Source organism: Sapajus apella, unplaced genomic scaffold (assembly GCF_009761245.1).
Source record: "Sapajus apella isolate SASKATOON/1434 unplaced genomic scaffold, GSC_monkey_1.0 scaffold53, whole genome shotgun sequence".
NCBI lineage: Eukaryota > Metazoa > Chordata > Mammalia > Primates > Cebidae > Sapajus > Sapajus apella.
The window spans coordinates 4,130,317-4,151,930 of NW_022436993.1; the positions used below are offsets into that span (position 1 = coordinate 4,130,317).

Here is a 21,614-nt window from a genome sequence, read left to right on the forward strand (position 1 = left end):
ATTTTATAGCAAGAAAGAGATGACCGACACATAAAAATAAAGGTTCTTCTAACACCTTATCTGAATACAACTCAGATACCCATTTGCCTGCACCTAAGCCCAGACACAGAGTATGTTCATTCGCTGCACTGGATATAATGGCAATGTAAGAACATGACTGATCTACTTCATTCATCTGCTTGGTTAGGCATTGTCTTTTCTTCTTCCTATCATTGCCCAAATCTCTATTGTCTCTGGGTTGCGTCCTTCCAGTCTTAGAAACAGGGTAGTTTCTTCAAGAGCCTCATCATGATAGCCCAGGCTGAGAGGCTGGTGTTCCTGTCCACACACTGCACACAGATCAAAATGCTGTTCACCCCATACTTCTGAAACATCGGAAAATGTCTGGGGCCGTTTCAAATTAAGATCTGAAGTCTGAATTAGAAATCCTTACATAGAGCTGTATTTTATTTCCCAAAAGTACCATAAGTCAAATCGAATATCACTCATTCAAAAGTTTCTTGAAGGTAAGATAAGAAAATAAATCTTAAAATTGTTTCCAGGAAAAAAAAAAACCCTCCTACAAAAAATATTTGTTTAAAATCATCTTGGGAAACTGCCTCATGTAATTATGTCTCTCTGTGGAGCATATATATATATTGCTTGTGGAAAAGGAATATTATGTACAGTTTATTGTATTTGAAACCCCACCCTTCCAAGTCTAGAATTTGTAAACATACCACTCAATCTGACCACACAATGAAGTAAGCAGAGAAAATCGAAAAGGAATTTTATGAGACTCTTTCATCCTCAAAGAATTAAAGCCACTTACTTTTTCTTAAGGAAATCACCTGTATAACTAACGCCGTGAGTAAGCACATTCGCTCAGATCCCAATTACGTGATTCCTTTGTTTGCTGGCTTCATCTAAATCCTTGGTTCCACACTTGAATATTTAGACAACTTCCTCTTCAGAGACAAAATCATCACAAAAGACACCGAGATGCTAAAATGTTTCTCAGCTCGAGTGCACAACCAACAAAGACCATTTAGTATTACTCAGTTTTCGGAGAGAAGCTGACAGTGGCATGGATAAAAAGTAACCCTCCCTGTGATAAGTCAATTTCTCCTCCCCTTGGAAATTAGTCACTGAATAACCTCAGCCCACATCCAACCACAGGCTGCTGCATGGGTGACTCAGTCCTTCAACAATTGCTTACAGGGAAGACACCAATGAAGAAACTCTAAGCGGCCTAGGTAAATGGGTTAACAGCAAAGGAAATATTACAAAATATATTTCACCTAAGGCAAACAGGATCATTAAGAAGGGCAAAGAGCCAGCCACCGAGAAATGAAACTATCAGAAAACCCAACACACTCACTAATCCAGAGGAACCAACTTTCAGATTGGTTTTCTGTTGACTTAAAGGTACTACTGCAAAAACCTAGACCAGCACCCAACATCCATTCTGCTGCCAGACTTCTGAAGTCTGGGGATTGGCAGCTGAAGGAAACATGAGACTCTTCCCCTAGTTTATAATACCAGAGGGAAAACATGAGGGAGATAGGAGGCTGTCTACTAATTAACCAGCTCAGTTTTACCAAGCTGAACTTTGGGTAGCAGCCATTAATCAGTCCTACGTAGCGCCGGGCAAGCAACTGCAATCACCCTGGAAAATACATGTGAAATGAAAAGGAAAGATAGAGAGGGCAAACCACAGCTGTGCTGAGAGGATTCCAGAAAGGAAACCAGAGCGCTTCTGCCCCACCCTAAACAAGATGAAGGATGAGAAGGGTAGGCGATCCCCAGAGACCTCTGTGTACAACTGCTGTCAGCACAGCTGGTCTCTTCCAGGGAAACAGGTACAAGAAGGTGCGTGTCCGCAACACGAAGCGACTTGTGCAGCTCTCAGTGGAAGACAGGCATTCGTGCATTGCTAGCAAAAGGTGAGGGAGAAAGGAAGCATCTCCTTCACTCACAGGCAGGCTGTGATCACCATCATGCTTATTGAGCCCTTGGGGACTGAGTGGAACCAAAAGCTATCCAAGTGGGAATACGGTGACAAGGAACTGCACACGCTGGGCTGGAAGTCCCACTGGCTTCACGCCACACCCGACTACCATGCTCTGGGCAGCCTGTGCATTTTTAAAACATTTGCAGGCTTTTAGAGGTTGTTCTTGCTGACCAAAAGAATTCCATGACGTCTTTCCAGTTCAAATCCAGTCCTCTGCAGGCTTTCTAAAAAAACCCTTTACTGCCATCAAATCACTTTGTGGTTATTAAAGAAGGGGGCAAATGGAGCACATGACACTGCCACCCTCCTAAGATGTCTCACTAGAAACAATATTTGGATGAAGTGGTTGTAACAGATGCCACCTAAGAGGTCGGAAAACAGTAGAAGGAACGTGGAAGCTCTTGTTTTGATTTTTAACCTGATCAGCAAGGGTTTGTTATTTCTCATCATAGTATGGGAGGCACACGCTATCAGCTTCTGATGAATGTGGTATACATTAGGCAGGTTTTGTGACTTTGGTCAAACACATACTTTCCAGGAAGGGGGATAGAGGGGTGGTCTCCCTTGTCTGATCAGGCTATGCTGCCGCCCCATCACATCCCCCAAAGACCCTGTTTAATGGCATGAGGTGTGCTAACAGACATGGCTCTTATAATTCTTCTTTACCTGCTTATTATGTGCCAGGTTGCTTGTTCCAGTGACTGTATGTGAAGGGTCTGGAGCCAGGCTGTCCCCCAGGAAACAGCAGTGAACTTTCTCTGTCTCTCTGCTGCTTGGCTAAGCAAAGCATGCCATGTTCAACATGTTATCCCATATCTGCTATGGGCCAGGTGCGGTGGCTCATGCCTGTAATCCTAGCACTTTGGGAGGTGGAAGCAGGAAGATTCCCTGAGCCCAGGAGTTTCAGACAAGCTTGGGCAACATAGGGAGGCCCTGTCTGTATAAAAAATAAAAACTTAGCTGGGCATGGTGGTGCATGCCTGTGTTCCTGGCTACCTGGGAGGCTGAGTTGGGAGGATCACTTGAGCCTGGAAGGCTGAGAGGCTTCAGAGAGCCAAGACCGCAACTGCTACACTCCAGCCTGGGTGACAGAGTGAGACTCTCTCAAAAAAAAAAAAAAAAAAAAAAGGAAAGAAAGAAAGAAAATAAAAAGAAAAAGCAACAAAAACAAAACAAAAAAACCCACAAGAAACCATATTTGTTACCCTAGAGAGAGGTAGCTTCTGTTGACCCTGTTACAGTGAGAGTCCGTGGGTTCAATGCGAGAAGAGATCTGGTTTACCTCTCCCTTCCTTTCCTTCCTGCCAGGTTCACAGCAATTTCCTTTCACTTTCAAAATGCTCCAGGGCACTGTCTGTGCATGCACCAATGGATTCGTCATTACCAGAGCAGTAATTCACTGTCAGGAGTTTGAAAGCCAGCCCAATCCTGCGGTGAATCAGGATGAGTTAAATGCTCTCTAGCAAGCGCAGAGCTCACCCAAGAGAGAGGAGGAGTTCAATCTCCAAAGGCCCCAGAGTACCCGCTAATGAACCAGACAAGCCAATTTCCTAAACAATATCCTGGTGCCATATAGGACCCAGTGGCTTCATCTCAGTGGAAGGCACACTCTCCAGAGAAGGGCTCGTTCAGGGTAACTCACCACAAGAGTTTGGTTTAGTATGAGTGTGTGCAACCACTAACATCCCCACACTCTGATCTGATTACTTCACCAGATCCCTCTCCGCCTGCTCTACCTTGGGACATTACAGCCATCCCTACATTTCCCAGCCGCGTATAAAGTATCTCTTCATTTTCCCTCTTCCTTTAGTTAACTAGGTCTATAAGCAAAGTGGAAGCAGCCAGGCGCAGTGGTTCACGCCTGTATTCCCAGCACTTTGGGAGGCTGAGGTGGGCAGATCACGAGGTTAAGAGATCGAGACCATCCTGGCCAACATGATGAAACTCTGTCTCTACTGAAAATACAAAAATTAGCTGGGCTTGGTGGCATAATCCTATAGTCTCAGCTACTCGGGAGGCTGAGGCAGGAGAATCTCTTGAACCCGGGACGTGGAGGTTGCAGTGAACCGAGATTGCACCACTGTCCTCCAGCCTGGCAACAGAGCGAGACTCAGTCTAAAAAAAATAAATAAAAGTGGAAGCAATGTATTCTTTCTGAGTCAGTGTTAAGAATGGACATGATAGGAAATATTCAGCATTACCTCAACAGGAAATAATTTTTATGCTCTGATAAGGCCAATAGTATTGTGACACATATTCTTATTTTCCCTTTCATATTCATTTCTTCACTGGCTTTTAAAAAATTACATTTGCTCAAAGAAAATCTAAACTGTGCCTGTAGAAACGAAGATGATATTAGGAAGGGAAGGGATTATTACATTGAAAAAATTTCAAATTCATCTTGTTTGGATTGGTAAAATTGGAAAGATTGTCATTTGTAAGATTTTAGTTAGCCTACTGTTTCATTTGATTGTAAACGGAATGTCTCCCAGACATAAGGCAGACAGACTGCTGCCAAAATTATTTAATTCCCAGGAAAGAGATGGTCCAGTCAGTGGTGAGCTTATGGCTATATTCAAGATGAGCGTTATTTCTATAAATCTTTTGACACAGGAACTCTACTGAGTCCTCCAGTAGCCAGACCTGGCTGACCAGTCCTGGGCCCAACAGTGATTAAAGATCTCAATCTGGAACACAATAAAGAAGTAATGTTAAATAAATCATTTCGCTTCCAAGCCACAATCAATAACTGTGCAGAACTGTAGGATGGATAAAAGAAAAACGTCCTTCTCACTGACAATCTTCTGCTGGGCTACTCCTGTGTTCTCCAGGCCAAGGACAACCTCCTTTTGTACCTAAAATAGTTACAGTTTGTAAGATGATATCATCTTTATACCACTTGCAACAGATGGTACAAATAACTCCTTCTCTTGACTTATCTCCATCTCGGCACGTCCACCCATTTCCTGGACCGACCTTGTTCTTTTATGCACAACTCCCTTTCTGTGTTTTCTAGATTTGATGCCAGTAAGTTATCTATGGCACCCAACTACAATGTTTTAGTGCCTTTATTTTTCTCTTTATGACAGTTCCTGAAACTCCTATTTAACTTGTCAACCACATGTTGCCATATAGGATATATTGCTTTATTTGCTTGTAACATGTCATATTCTAACAAGGGATTTTAAATCCTTGTGCTCACCTTACACAAACACTCCAATAATCACACAGCAGTTTGCAGTTTACAAAGGGCTCTCAATTGTGACATTTCATGGGCTCCAGAACTCAGTGACAGATATAGGACAGGTGTTCCTATCCCCATGTGAATGGCTGGCAAACAGAAGTACAGGGAGTTAAGAACCTCACCCAGCTTCCCATAGCTGCTAAGTAATGAAGCAGCAAGAGCCCCAGCCCCCTTGGCTGGTTGAGTGTGACCTGCTGTGCACTCCAGGACACTGCGAGCTACTCTGCAAGGAACAATGGTGTTCATGGTTTCCCACAAAGGATCACTGAGGGATTCCTTATTTGATTTCTGGCCTTGGTGTGAAACATGAACAAGTCTGTCTGAGAAGTACCTCACTCATTTCATTCACAGGTCCAGATTTTCACAGCAAAGGAGAAGAATCACTGGACCTCTCACTGGGTGACCTAGATCTAACGATCTAGAGCTTCTCTTGAGCCTCTAATTGTAAGAGCCTCTCTTATATTTAGGTTTTATCTTTTGCCTCGAAATGAGTAAGTTATATAATTAGTTATATATTAGTTATATTTAACCAACAGACATATCAGTAAATATGCTTATGTATATTATATGTACCTATCTATATATCACTCAGTACTATATGGCTATCACCATATCATATCAGTTACATATATGTATGCACAGACACATGCACAAAGTCATCATCAGTCACAGGTACCAGATTACTTATGAAATAAAATATCTGAGTCTTATCTGATTTAAATCCCTTATCATTATAAACCTAATTCCATTATGGGGTGACATTTCCAGGACCACACACCTCAGAGATGCATGCACCGCCCACAGAGTCACAGGGTCTCTATCACTGTGTTCTACACCTTTCATTGGAGAAACTTACCAAATTGATTATGTTGTGAACAAAAACAGCTTGGTAGAGCATTATATAACTTTAGACAATTGCAACAATGTGAGAATTAAAATGTATATATATTTTAGTTTGATGTTACGACATACCTAAATTTACACAAAGAGGTGATGTTGATCTATGTAGAATTTTAGGCTTTATGGCCAAGTGCAGTGGCTCATGCCTGTAATGCCAGCACGTTGGGAGGCTGAGGTGGGCAGATCACCTGAGGCCAGGAGTTCAAGACCAGCCTGGCCAACATGGTGAAACCCCATTTCTACTAAAAATACAAATATTAGCTGGGCATGTTGGCGTGCACCTGTAATCCCAGCTACTCAGGAGGCTAAGGCAGGAGAATTGCTTGAATCCAGGAGGCAGAGGCTGCAGTGAGCCAAGATCACACCACTGCACTCTAGCCTGGGCAACACAGCAAGACCCCATCTCAAAAAAAAAAAAAAAGAATTTTATGCTGTACAACTGCAGTTTAAATGATAGATACAAAAATAGCTAGGTAGAGCATTATATGACTTTGGGATGATTATAACAATGTACGAATTAAAATGTATGTATATTTTGTTTGATGATATGATATACCTAAACTTAAACAATGAGTCGATGTTGATCTATGTAGAATTGCATGCTATACAACTGCAGTTTAAAGGAGAGATGGTTTTCAGAGCCCATGAGAGAAAATGGTGGTAAACACATTGGGGAATGGCAGATGCCAACCATATGGTCATTTATTCGTGGTCTGTCAATGTCTTCTCACAATGGAGCTACTCAAATACCAGGACGTCTGTTTTTATAATAACTCCTTTCCCATGGCCTCGCGTGGTCTCAGCTTCTTATTACCACTTGCTCCCTAGTAGGTTTAACCCCTTCAGGCCTGCCTCAGGTCTCCCTTCACCACCCCTCCTTCTTCGATCACAGCTTTTCCAAAACCAACTCTGTGCACCTGGGTCACCATCTTAGCTCTTCGACAGGAAGCACATTCCATGGCTCGCATTCTGCTGTTTTCACATTGATCTCAGTAGGATATGTGTAGGTTATATTATCAAGCAAAAGAAAAAACATACAGCACAAGGTGAGCTATGTCTGTGGAGCCAATTTTAAAGGGAATGTTATGGATGACTTCTGATGAAAGGTGTTTTAGTTGTGCCATTATTTTGATCCTCAGCTGAACAACATCAGCCCATGTGTCAAGAGAAGAAAGGATTGTGTGAGGGAACAGTCCCGGAGGATAACACCAAAAGACAATAATTCACAAATCTGCCACGTTCAATTTTGCCTCAACATAAACATGCAAAAAACAATGGTGGGGACCCAGATCAAAACAGCCCTCACGCCAATTCTTCCTGGGTTCAAAGGAGCTGCCTGCTCCACTGTGAATGGCAACTTTCAAAAATAAAAGAAGTTCCATGGGTATCCTAGATATACTGAGTGTGCGAGCTGGGGAAATTCTCACGTGTAAGACGAGTTGATGCCATTTGTTACACAATTTTATAGGCTTATGAATGAAAAATTTATACTTTACCAGTTTTCATTACTTATGAAAAAAAATCGAAGAGATTCCAGGTTTATAAATTAAATGAGTATACCTTTAAAAACCCATCTGCTTTCCTTGGATTTAGTTGGAGACTGTGGCAGAGAACACGACAGCACCTGCTAGTTTTGGGGCCAGGCCAGTGGCTCTGAAAGCCCCCAGGTGTGTTTCTCCACAGTCTGTGCAGCAGGGTGATGGGGGAAGAACACTAAATAGGGAATCCTGGAACCTGCATTCTGGTCCAGGCGTTAACATTGTTTCTTTCTTTCTTTCTTTTTCCTTTTTTTACTTTTAAAGAGACAAGATCTTATCATCTGTTGCTCAATTTGTAGTGCAGTGGTGTGATCACAGCTCACGGCAGCCTTGAACTCCTAAGGTCAAGTGATCCTCCCATCTCAGCCTCTTGAATAGGTGGGATTACAGGTGCACATTACCATGCACAGCTAATTAAAAAAAATTTTTTTTGTAGAGATGAGATCTCACTACATTTCCCAGGCTGGCCTCAAACTCCTAGCCTCAAGCAATCTTCCTGCCTAGGCCTCTTAGAGTGCTAGGATTATAGGCGTTAACCCTCACACCTGGCCAACATCCCTTTCTTTATCTGTAAATAAGAAGTCTCATGTAGAATTTCTCTAAGACCCATTCCAATGATGAGATTCTGTGGATCCGCATATTTACTGAGTAGCTACCTATAGACAAACCACAGGGTTAAGGCCGATGAGGGAAAAGGGATCTGTAAGACACAATTTCTACTTTGAAGAACTTATATTCTAGTAGAAAAAATAAGGCATGTACCTGAACATTAAAATATGACAAAGCAAGAATAACTTTGCCAAGCGTCAGATGAGTACAAGAGACAAATACTTTGGTAGTTCCTGGAAGAATGAGAGCCTTATGATGGGGGTGGCTGAGGAACACTTTTCTGAAGAGGTGAGAATGGGTTCATGAATGATGAGTAGAATTTCAGCAAGTAAGAAAGAGGTTTCTTTCTTAGGTATTCCAGGCAGGAACTAAGCCATGGTCAAGGACAAGGGGTATGAAAGTCCAGGGGACCTGGAGGAATGGCTAGACTACTGACCCAACCAGTGAGTTACTCTCGGACAGTGGTTCTCCAACTCTCAGACGGTGGGCATCAGAATCACCGGGAGAGTTTGTTAAATCAGATTACTGGGTCTCACATCCACTGTGTCTGATTTAGAAGGTCTGGGGTGGTGCTGAGGAATCTGTATTTCTAACAAGTCCCCAGGTGATGCTGACCTGCTGGTCCAGGGTGGACTCTTTGATCTCTATTCTATTGTGAGCTTGGTTAAGTCCTTTGGGTAGCAATCATAATTATCTAGAATTTCTCTATTATAAATATTGTCAACTAAATCCACCAGGAGAAGATGGAAATAGGGAAGGAAATGATTATTTTGGGAGGCCTCCTATTTACTAACGCTTTCCAAAACTACCTCATTTAATTCTCATCTCATTCCCATCAGATACGTTATAATTCCCAATTCACAGATGAACAAACTGGGGCTCAGAGACTTCAATAACAGGGCCAGGATCTATGAAGTGCTAGAACAATCTTTCATTTTAGTGTTAAGAAATCAGCGTGGAGGTCTGACCTTTGAATTCTCTTCAGGGCGGTGGTTCAAGAACCTCTGAAAATGAGTATTATTTTTGTTCAAAATCAGATCCATCTCTATTGAGTGTTGCAAAAGTCACAAGAGAAGGGTAAAATAGACCAAGCCATGCTCATGTTATCTACAAATGTGGGGAGTGAAAAAAACTTCCTCCAAATAATGACTCTAGGGTACCCACGAGCCCCACAAGACAGCTCCATTTCAAAGAAATACCTTTGTGTTTTCAGTTCAAATAGCAAGTCAGCCAGCCAGCCGGCCAGGGAACATGGCTTAGAAATCTGAGATGGTCAGCAAAACCACTGCTTCTCCTTATTTGGATAAATAACAGCCTCAATGACAACCAGTTTGGGAACTGTGCATGCCCTGAGGCCGGGCTTGGCAGCCATCTCCGCCCACGCCCTGCCATGCCTTTAGCTGCACCAACAGCTAAAGGGGTTTAGCCAAATATTGACCAATCTCTTCTTCCCCACCAGGTTCTGATACTGACATGCACCTCCTCTTCAGAGACACAATCTGCTTCCCTGTGTCCCAACAACAAACTGCCAGGTGGGCCTTTGAGCACCCCTACGTTTAAGTCAAGCCCTGTACTCCTGACACTGAGTAGCTCATGAGACAGAATGGGCAGCAAGTCATTAAGTCATGCTCCATATAACAAAGTGCCCACATAGGGTAAGGGGTACACGCTGTCCAGCTGCTCTTCTTACCCATTGCCTCTAGGAATAAAAGACTTCTCTGCCACACAGGATGTAAGGCAATTGATGAAAATTGCTTTGTAATCTATGGAGCACTTTTCAAAGTTCATGATTAGGGCTGAGCACAGAGTGGCTCACACCTGTAGACCTAGTACTTTGGGAGGCCAAGGCAGGAGGATGGCTTGAAGCCAGGAGTTTGAGACCAGCCTGAGCAACATAGCAAGGCCCTGTCTCTGCAAAAATAAAATTTTAAAAATTAGCCAGGCATGGTGGTGCATGCCTGTACCCTCGGTATTTGAAAGGCTGAGGTGGGAGGATGGTTTGAGCCCAGGAGTTCAAGGCTGCAGTGAGCTATGATTACACCACTGCTCTCCAGCCTGGAGGACAGAGTAAGATCCTATCTCAAAAACAAAACAAAAGTTCCTGATTAGCACCAACAGCTTTCAACTCACTTCAAAGAGAAACAACCTCCAAGCTGAACCAAAGGTAGCTTATCTTCCCCTAATGCTCAACCCAAACTTCCCCAGCTCTTTTTTTTTTTTTTTTTCATTATCTTTACTTTTCTGAATAGCAACGTTAGGGCAACATGATAAGTGACAATAAATGGAAGGGATTTCTTAAAATTAGGGCAGCAAGACACTGGTGCCATTTTGATGACTCCTCTTCTAATGCACTGAAGTATACAAATTAGTTTCCTTTTTTTTTTTTTTTTTTTTTTTTTTTTTTTTTTTGGTGGCTCAAGCCTATAATCTCAGCACTTCTGGAGGCACAGGCTGGTGGATCACTTGGGGAATTTGAGACCAGCCTGGTCAACATGGCGAAACCTCGTCTCTACAAAAAAATACAAAAATTAGCTGGGTTTGGTAGGGGGCTGCCTGTAATCCCAGCTCCTCGGGAGACTGAGGCAGGAGAATCACTTGAACCTGGGAGGCGGAGGTTGGAGTGAGCTGAGGTGGCACCATTGCACTCTAACCTGGGTGACAGAGCAAGACTCTGTCTCAAAAAAAAAAAGGGTTTAATCCTCCTCATCAATCAGTACTCATCCACACCATCATCTCGAGGAATGCAGTGGGGTGTGGTGGAGCGAGCACCGGATTATGACTCTAAAGGCCTGGTTTCTCTCCACTGGGAGTCTCTTCTTGGCTCTGGTCTCATAACCGTGACTGTAGTCCTGACACTGAAATTCTCTGAGCCTCTGATTCAGCTACTTAGTTGGTTCAGGAAAACCTTCTTGCACTTTCTCTTCTAGTGCTGTGAATACCTAATGAGTTCCATCACTGTTGTATCACTATGCACGCATGATTACTGATATCATCAGCAAACATTCAGGGGCTCACTCAGTGAGCTGTGAGGCAGAAGAAAATGAATAAAACAAAAAATACTCACTTGAATATATTCACAGGAGGATGAAAAGAATGACACATTCTTTTTTGAGGTACAAGAACTGGCAAAAGAATGAAGACTTTGGATGTAGCCAATGTAAGAAAATTCTACTGTATTATACTCCAAAGACACCATCTTTGAGAAAAATGGTCCAGGCTGGACATGATGGCTCATGCCTGTAATCCCAGCACTTTGGGAAGCCAAGGGTGGTGGATTGCTTGAGCTCAGGAGTTCTTGACCAACCTGGGCAACATGGTAAAACCCCATCTCTACAAAAAATACAAAATTTAGCCTGGTGGGGTGGCATATACCTTTAGTCCCAGCAACTTGGGAGACTAAGGTGGGAGGATCACTTGTGCCCAGGAGGCGGAGGTTGCAGTGAGCCAAGATTGCACCACTGTACTCCAGCCTGGGTGACAGACAGAGGGAGACTCGTCTCAAAAAAAAAAAAAAAAAAAAAAAAAAAAAAATAGTACTTTTCCTCATTCCCATTTCCAAATTAATTGATCATTCTGAACCCAAATCAGGCTACATAAAAGACTCCTGATTCATTTAATAGTGGTACAACAACAAATAGACTCACATTTCAATTATTTATAATCACTGTGAGATGGGTGATTACCCACATCTCAGCACTGGATCATTCCCATCTTACCACCTGGGGAACATTTCTTTTGTGAATGAAAAGAGAATCCGTGTCATTACTTGTCTATGGCCAGGATGCAAGTTTTGGTTGGTGAAGCGGAAGCTGAACTAATTAGCTCAAGATGCGTGTTTAGAGGCTCTTGGGATTTCGACTACATTATCCTTTCTAGTCCTGCCCCACATTTATATTAAAAATAGAGATCTGGGTGCTCTAGCATGGTTCTTGATAGAAAAACATTTATCTTATAATAATACTTAAAATTGATTTTTGGCACAGCAAAAATTGGGAATTTAATGCAAATGTAGAGATGTTTTGTTATTGCACGTATCTGCCGAGACAGCTTTGCACATATACTCACTGTGTCTATATTTAAAATTATATTTGGGTAGTTTTTATATTAAGATACTCCATGTATATGAGTATGTATCTGTCGATAAAAATTCTGTGCCAAAATTAAAAATATCAAAATTCCACATCTGACTCATTTTTATGTTCTAGTCTCAAAGTGATACTGAATAGAAACTTATTAGCATTTCAGTAAATTTCTTCAGATCATTGTTACGAATAATAAAAATACAGAAACATTTTAAAACAACATATTTCGGTCTTAAAATGGTCAGATTAACATAATTATAGCTGGAGGTTGCCAACAGTGCCACATTTCTCATTTTCATGAAAATGCAGAGGTTCTCTCAGATTGCAAGCTAATAGGCTCCTTGGTCTAAATATATACAGTAAAATCTGCAGCAAATTTCTGAAGCATTAAGGTCTGAACCCTGCAGATATCTGGTGAGTAAACTGTGTTGCAGTGGAGCAGATTTTTTTTTTTTGTAGTTACACAGCTGCTAGAAAATATATTTTTAGATTTGCTTTTAAAGGCAAGGGAAAATGGTATACACTTTGTGGATATCCAACCATGATGTATCCATCACGATCCCCCAGTCCCTACTGCAAGGGGTCAGCCATCTACAGAATGCCCTATTCTGGTCCTCCTTCCTTGCAAGTGAGTGCAAGGACTGGCACTAGATGCTCATTCTAGATGAAGCTATCAGACCCTGACCACCAATCCTATGCATCAGAGGTGCTACATTTGACGAAAATCACGCATCGAAGTTTAAGCACACTATAGATCAGTCCCCTGCAATTTCTGAATTGCCCCCTTGTTGGCATTGGTATGATTGCTTATTGCTGTGTTGTTCTTTGATGACTCTTCCTACTCTATCAAGAGTATATGAAAAGGAACTGGTTCAGAGAGTGATGTTAGAACAAGGCAAAACATGACCTTTGATGTCACAAGAAAAGAAAAAAAGGAAAGAAATCAAGTACATGTGTCGATCAACCAACTGAGTCAAACATACTTTCTGTGTTTCAGGAATATGGAGTGAGTTAGGGCCACCTGCACAATGGAAAGAGGTCCTCGAGCTTAAATGACAAGCTGGGTAGTCACACCTTTTATCTGGAGAGACCTTAAATAAGTAAATCTGCTAAAAAAATGATTTAATGAGTAGCTTTTCTTTTGTGCCAAATAGTAAGATGCTGACGGTTTTGAGAACTCTTAGAGAAGAATTAGATTTCATCTGGACATCAAAATGTTTGTTTTTTTGCCAATTGCATGCTTTAAATGAAGTTTTACCCTGTCCCTTCCTTGAAACCTCAATTTGTGCTTCACCTTAAAGCTTTGGTTTTTAACCTTCATGCACTAACAAGATACCATCACCACTTTAGCTATATGTTTATACTTTCTGTACTAGCAATCATTTAATAATTTTCTTTAAGTCAGTTTTAAATTGACTTTTTTCTTCTTAGTTGTGACGAAGAATTATAATTGTGACTTAAGGAGTTAATGAATATTAACTCTGAAGTTCTTTGTGCTACCTGCCTTTCCAACATTCATTCAAAACAACATCATATAATTATTACCATTTACAAACTGTCTTTCTAGGTGCCAACTAAAATCACTGGTTCTAAGTAGTGAACAACTTTGAAAGTAATGTGAGGAGTCATACATTAACATTTCACATAGCATAACTGCAGGAGCTATTTGCCACAGCAAAGAGGCTGTTTTTTAAAATAATGCCATAAAACTGTACAACCTTCTTGAGCCAATATTCCTTTATTCAAAGTATCTCATAATTTGAAGCAGCTGCTATTTTTCAGTTGACATGATGGCCTATTCTCCTTCCATAAAAAATACTGGGTAATTTAAATCTGGTTAGTTTAAAATCCATTTATTTTTAGTCCAGCCCCATGTATTTCCAATTAATCAGCTCTGGCCTTACTACAGGATTTCTGATTCTCTTTTAGTAAGATAATCCAGAAGAGAGAGAGAAAGTTGTCCTGCTTTCTAGAAGATGAGTGAAAGCTGGCTAGACTCAGCTATCATAAAAGATGGCTAAGTCAAATAGTGTTTTCCTAAATCAGTCAAGACAACAAACCTCATAAGATCCAGCTCAGGTGAGAACAAAAGCAGAAAACAGGCTAAAGGGCACTGCATATAGACAAGGGTCTGGTCTTGGGGATGATGACGTGAGATCCAGCCCTATTTTTGTCAGTGCTTTATTTTGTGATTTTGACCCCGTCACTCCAACCACTCCGGGCCTCCTGAGTCTCAAGTTACAGGGAAATGGGTTACAAAAGATGATGCCTACGACCCTCTTTCTATTTCTAAAACCCTATGACTTCAAATAAGTCAGGTGTCTTTCCTTCTTTTTTCCATTTTTGTTCTGATATAGTAGGAGTATATATTTATGGGTTACACGAGATATTTTGATACAGGCATGCAATGTGTAACAATCACATCAGGGTAAATGGGGTGTCCATCACCTCACGCATTTATCCTTTGTGTTGCAAAGATTCCAATTACACTATTCGTTATTTTAAAATGTACAATTAAATTATTTTTCACTATAATCACTCTGTTGTGCTAGCAAATATCAGGCCTCATTCATTCTTTCTAAATGATTTTTCTGTACCCATTAACTATCTTTTAAAAAAATTATTATGAATTTCAGGGCTGTTTCTTGAGGGAGCACCAGTGAGGCAGGTCAGGTTTGCTTTCTCCATTAAAAATCTGCAGTGGCCAGCTCTAGTTCCTTAAAAGTGGACAGAGTATCTATGAGTCCCGCAAATCACATGCAAGCAGAGATCACCTACCCCACGAGAAAAAGTAGGACAGAGAGAAAATGTGCTAACAGTAGCCAAAATGTATCTTGAAAACACTTAAAAAAAAAAAGATTAGCATGTTCTTCTGCCTACCCCAAATTTATATAAAAGTAACACATGCTCATTTGAGGAATTTTGGAAAAAGCATCAAGAGAAGAATGATCCCCTGGAAGCCTTCTATGGGGTAGGATCTTGGACCTAGGGAGCTTAGATTGATGTGGTAGATAACAGCCTAGTATGGTTTGGGATGCCTTGCTGGGGAGCCACAGGAACACAGAAAAGCAAAACCCCAGCTAGTGAACATGTAGGTACAAGGGGTGCAACTTGAAAATGCAGACATATGCCCCCAGTCAAAGGCAATTTCTGCCAACATCTATACTTATAAGAGCAAACAAAAGGGATGTGGCTTGGATATCAAAGGGCAGAAGGATGTGGCAAAACCCTCTCAAGTGCGCTCCAGGCAGCAGCGGCTCAGAACTCTTCCGGAGCTCACCCTAGTACCTGCTGGGGAGAAGGACGGTTCTGCTCCAATCAACTTTGAGTTGTGTTGGTTGTGTAGCCAATCCTGGATTTTATGCTGAACCGGAGCTGGAAGCCTTGATCCTGCAGCCTGTGTTGCCAGCAGCTGCCTCCCCTGTTGATGCTGTTAGCAGTAATTACTTTGCATCACAAATCACCAGGATATTTTTGCTGCTGTGTTGATGTCTCAATCTTCAGGAGGAGGTGGGAAGAGCAATGTTGAAGGTGAAGTTCAGGTTCTCAGGCAGCTGAGCCAGCTGCCCTAACTTCAGAGCCCCCCACCTTCAGTCTTAACATTCTTCCCATCCCCCTCCTGACAGCTCTGCCGCAGCTTGAAGGGGCAGTGGGCAGGCAGTTAGCCAGTCTCCATTCAAAGATACTTTCTGGCTTCCAAGTCAAGCTCACAAACAAGCTCCCTGCTCTGTCCTACGGAAACATTTTTTAATGACCACACAGCCCATGTAGCAAAGAAGAAAGCAGGAAAGGTCTGTGTAGTAAAGGGGAAAGAGTCGTTTATCCAAAGTGCTTTTCCCTATCTCTACGCTGTCCGTTCACTGTTTTCATTTCACTCTGAGTAAGTTGTAACCAGGTCCCTGGATAAACAACCAGTGTGATATTAGGTTTTGGATGCTACAGATCTAAAATAAAAGAAAATTCCAGAAAAGTACAAAATAGTTTATCTTGAAGCCACATAAACATGACTTATTTATTATTATTTTCAAGATAAGTCATCTATATTTGATTACAGACCTGAAGCTCTCAGCTACTAGGGAGGCTGTGCTGTCCAGGACTTAAAAAGGAAGACAGTCAGCCTGGATTTAAATCCCAGCTCTGCTACTTACTAGTGTGTGATCTTGTTGTTCTCTGAGCCTTGGTTTTCCAATCTTAAAATGGGTATAATAGTACCTATTCCATAGGGTTATTACGACGATCAAATAAAATAATAGATATATGTAAACCACATTGGATAACTTCTCACGTATATTAACTCATCTATAAACTGGGATAAAGATATCCACAGGAATATGAATAAGCAAATTCATGAACACATGTATTTTTGAAAGGAAACAGACTGATTTAAAAGAACATTGCTCTTATTAACTTCCTTTAAAAGAAATCAATGCAAAATATTGTGACTGAACTATTGCAAGAGTTGACAGAATAGTTATCCCAAGTAAACATGATTTCTGTCACAGACTTTTTCAGGCCATCATTAAACCTGATATAACAGGCTTGTTACATCAAGCTTGTTATTTAAAAACTGCAGAAGTTTTTAATGTGATTCATGCAGATTAAATTGCTATTTCTTTAAAATTTTTTCAAGACCAGGATAAAGGCTATTTTTATTTAAAAATTTAAAGTGATTTTCAAAAGATAAAAACACCAAATAATTTTTCCCTGGAATGTTAAAGGACACATATGATTTTCCCTCCTCATCTGTACCATGTCTTCAAATTATCGACTTTGCCTCAGAAACTGAATGCAAGTCAACATCTTCATGAAAACACTGAAAACTGTCACAGAGCACATAAATCAACAAGACCTGTAAAAGCAAACTATGCTGGCACTTTAAATCCTTTTCCAAATTATAAGGTTAACCAGAAACTAGACCACAAGATTTATAGATTGAAGACAGCTCAGTTTAATTTAAGTGGACTTTAACAAAACAGAATGATGTCGATGACAAAGAGAGGTTTTCTTCTAAGCAGTGTGCAAGAAGTTAAAATAAAACCTAAAATTGCATTTCTCTATTGCATTGAACTTGAATACAGAAGACAAGTTAATGAAAGATAAATGTGCCAGAGCATGACAAAAAAACTCTAAAGAAAATGTCTTATCATAAAGGCACAGTCCTTACCTTACATTTTCGGTGAGCTTTTCTTTTCTAGAAGAAACTTTCTAGACTTGCAGAGACCTCGGAACCACCCCTCTCTCCAATGCTTTCAGCCTTGCCTGTCTTCACGGTGACTAAATGCAAGGCTTGGGTTTTTTACAGAAGGAAGCTTTTAGTCAAAATATGTGGTTTAAAGGAGCAGTATCCACTCTTGTTAAAACTATTTCACGGACATTCAGAGGTTTTGTTTCTACTCTATGAAAGTTAATTCTGAGTAGGAAGGCATTTTTCCTGTCCCGGAAATCAGCATAACTAAAACCAATGCTGAGCTAACGAGAAATGTTTCTTCCATGTGTTCTGTCTGGCAGAAACTGCAAGCCATATCAAGGAAACACGTGATGTTTATAAATACAATATGGCTCATGTTGTCATAACCTCTCAATGACAAAAAATTAAAAAAATAGTACAAGGAAAAGCAAGCAGTCACGCAGCAGGAAAGATGAGATTTGTATCACTTGGAAGCTGCATATCGGATGTGCATATATTACCTTTTCTTGCTTCTTAAAAAATAAGACTTTATAACTGGAAGCAAAGTAGGAACAAGAAAATATCTACCATGTTCTGGATAGCCACTGCATTCAAATGTGTTTGCCTAGCTAATCATTTCCATAAGCGTCCTTCCTTATCAATCATAACAGAGACACCTTTTTGCCTTCCAGAAAAGCACAACATAAAAAATATATCATTAGGTATATCACTCATAAATGAGTTTCATAGTGTTAACTCCAGTGAATTATAGAACACAGGCAAGGATATTACCTAACCTGAACTAATGTGAAAAGTTTTAGATGTCTATATCATTATTGATGATTGAGTTAATTGATTATTGTCTGTTTCATTACTGCTTTTTGCCAATGTATCTCTTGCATGAGAAGGGAGACCAGATGAAGGATCTGACTCACAATGGCCGAGTGACTCAGTAAACACTTACAGTAATGAAGTTAACTGTTCTAAAATCATCACTCTCACATTATAAGTTTAGAGATATTTGCAATACTGACTATCAACCCAATCGAAAAGCAAGGGGCCAGGCACAGTGGGTCATGCCTATAATCCCAACACTTTGGAAGTCCATGGAGAAAGGGTCACCAGAGCCTAGGAATTCAAAGCCAGCCTGGGCAACATAGGGAGACCCTGTTTCTACAAAGAATTTAGAAAATAAGCCAAGTATGGTGGTGTGTGCCTGTAGTTCCAGCTAATCGGGAGCTGAGGCAGAAGGCTCACTTGAGCCAGGGAGGTCGAGGCTGCAGTGAGCTATGATTGTGCCACCGTACTCCAGCCTGGGTGACAGAGCAAGACGCTGTCTTCAAAATATAATAAAAATAAAGTAAAATAAAATAAAAGCAAGATTTGTTCTAGTGAATTATAAACACAGCAAAATCAGATCTATCTTATTTAGATTTGTTATCTAGGGATTTAGCTTACTTTCTCCCACAGGTGGCTTTAACTTCCGAAAAGTCCACTCCTGCCAACACACACACAAAAGGTTAGATAAGTGCACGTTTCTGATGAATGCTTATTTTAATCTGACAAAGCAGATTTTTTTCTTTACTGTCATTCTTAAACTTCAGGGTTATTAACTTCTATTAAATTATACTGATGGACTGAGGAAAGGCAGACATTCTTTTTTTTGTTTTGAGACAGAGTCTCACTCTGTCACCAGGCTGGAGTGTAGTGGCATGATCTCGGCTCACTACAACCTCCTCCTCCCAGGTTCAAGTGATTATCCTGCCTCAGCCTCCCAAGTAGTTGGGACTACAGGTGTGTGCCACCACACCTTGTTAATTTTTGCATTTTTAGTACAGACAGGGTTTTACCATATTGGCCAGGATGGTCTTGATCTCTTGACCTCATGATCCGCCTGCCTCAGCCTCTGAGAGTGCTGGGATTACAGGCATAAGCAAGGCAAACATTTTTGTTTCTCATTTGGGTCAGTGGCCAATACTGGGATAAATCAGGTAATGTGCTATAAACCTCAAACATGTACATTTACAAATAATTGTATTGATCTTAGTAGATAAGGCACTAACTGAAGGTTTGTGATAGAAAAGGGCTAAAGTAAGTATCGTTTTCTATCTAGGTATTTAATGAGAATCTACTTAGGGCATTGTCCGTGAGAGCCACAGGGAGCATAAAGATGAATGAAATGGAGACCCTGTCCCGGAGAAGGTTAGCGCTGAAAAAGACACTTAAGATGTGTGCATCAGTAACTCAACACAGACAGGAAAACGTGAGTGCACAAGGAGAGCGGGGCAGGGTGGTGACGTTCTATGGAAGTTTCAAGAAGGGACAGGGTCTCCATTTCAGTGGGGAGGTTTAGAAAGAGAAGAGTGAGGGAGGCTTGATGAAAAGAATAGTTTCTGGGTTAGGTCTTTAGAAATGTGTGGCCCCTGGACATGTGGAGATGACTCACGGACACGCTGATGAAGACAGTGGTGGGAAAGTATGGGAGTGACCACAGGCGTGATTACAAAGGCCAATTCTAGAGTTGGCCTGCCTGGCTCTAAATTCAGCCCCACTTCTTTTTAGCTGGGTGGCTTTGAGCAAGTTCACTGACCTCTCTAAGCCTCAGCTTCCAGCTCTGAAACAGGAGGACGGTAAGAATCCCTCTCACATTGTATAGCTGTGAAAATCAAATGAAGTAAATACAAGCAAACTGCTCAGTATGGTGAAAGTACATCAGAAGTGTTATTATTGTAACCACTGTCATTGCATGAGGGAAAGGGATATTACCGCTGGGTCGAGAACTCTAAATAGATAAAGAAAGTCAGCTAAGAGTGTTTTCTGAAACTTCCATTTTTGTGGGATCCTTTTGTTTCAATGGGATGACTTGATACTCCCTGAATCCCAAACCTTCTTCTCAACCAGAACACTGCCCAGTGGAAAAAAGTGCTCTGAGTTCAGCGGCCACTGCAGACACAGGTACTAAACGGGCAATTCACTCCTTTTTCTTTTCTTCTTTTTCATAAGTATATTTTCAGTGTGCTCAGAAGAGGAGACAATGAAGCAAAATTAAATATAAAAAGATACCATGAAATAGATGCGTAATGAAATTAAGAAATGAAACAAATGTTAATAAAGGATATTTTATGTGTTCTAAAGTCTTAGTAGAAACATCACTTCAAAACTTGCAAAACTTAAATGGAAATATCAAGGAAGGGAGGTTGCGAGCTGTGTATAAAGAAGCAGAAAGAAGTAAGTTCAAATCCAGTGTCTGACATTGATCAGATGTGTGAGCTTGGGAAAGACCTCTTTGGCTTCCGTTTTATCACCTGTGAAAATGAAGCCAGCATAGCCCCTTTGCAGAATTACTGACTAATTTAAATAATATGTAAAGTACTTAACACATTGCCTACTCTGCAGACACAAAAAGGTTTGCTATCTTCTATCTAGAACAGCCATGGTAGAGAATGAATACTATTTATATCCTGATAGATTGCACAAAGAAATTAATAGAGTTAATTTTTTTATTATAATAGAGTTAATTTTTTTTCTGTGAAACCATACATTTTTACGGTTGCACAGAAAAAAGAAGTCAAAGTGGAATGTGTAACAAAAGGAAGATAAAAGTAGGAAAATTAAAAAGAGAGTCCAGGAATGAAGCCAACACACAAAACACACGCCACAAATGCCTGCACTCTTGCTGTGGGTGGGCCACAAATTTAATTCTAAGCCTTAGAGTAGCAACACAAAGAGGGAAAATGATCACTTACAAGATTCAAAGTGTCCATATGATAAAAATAAACCAGGAGAAGCAGAACTATTTCTGGTGAGGAGAACAGAGAGATATTTTTACAGTGGGTTCTCATTAATGATAGAAAATGAATAACATAGCATTTGTAGGACCATCAGTAGGGGACTCAGTAAATCCTGTTTAACAAGTGTTTACTCTGCACTCACCAAGGGTTAAGATGCCATGACTGGCTTTCAGAGGGATGTGAAGATGACCCAGCACATAATATGGCTTTTGCCTCTGAATAATGTACAGTCTTTTGTATGAGATGGACACACAGCTAAATGATTATAACACAAAATGGATAGGCCACAT

At 40.8% G+C, this 21,614-nt stretch overlaps 1 protein-coding gene across 28 annotated transcripts in view; it reads right to left on the reverse strand.

Moving 5' to 3' along the window:
• KIAA1217 (KIAA1217 ortholog) overlaps window positions 1-21,614 on the reverse strand; it is a 495,122-nt gene that overhangs the window by 80,398 nt on the left and 393,110 nt on the right. For 2 of the 28 annotated variants that reach the window (XM_032244109.1, XM_032244100.1), the window contains exon 1: window positions 17,531-18,584. The exons of 23 other annotated variants lie outside the window; for them this stretch is intronic. The gene's annotated coding sequence lies outside the window, so the exon portion shown is untranslated. Of the gene's footprint in view, window positions 1-811; window positions 2,860-17,530; window positions 18,585-21,614 lie in introns of those variants that run through there. 3 more of the 28 variants (XM_032244103.1, XM_032244101.1, XM_032244110.1) reach the window with 3 other exon arrangements.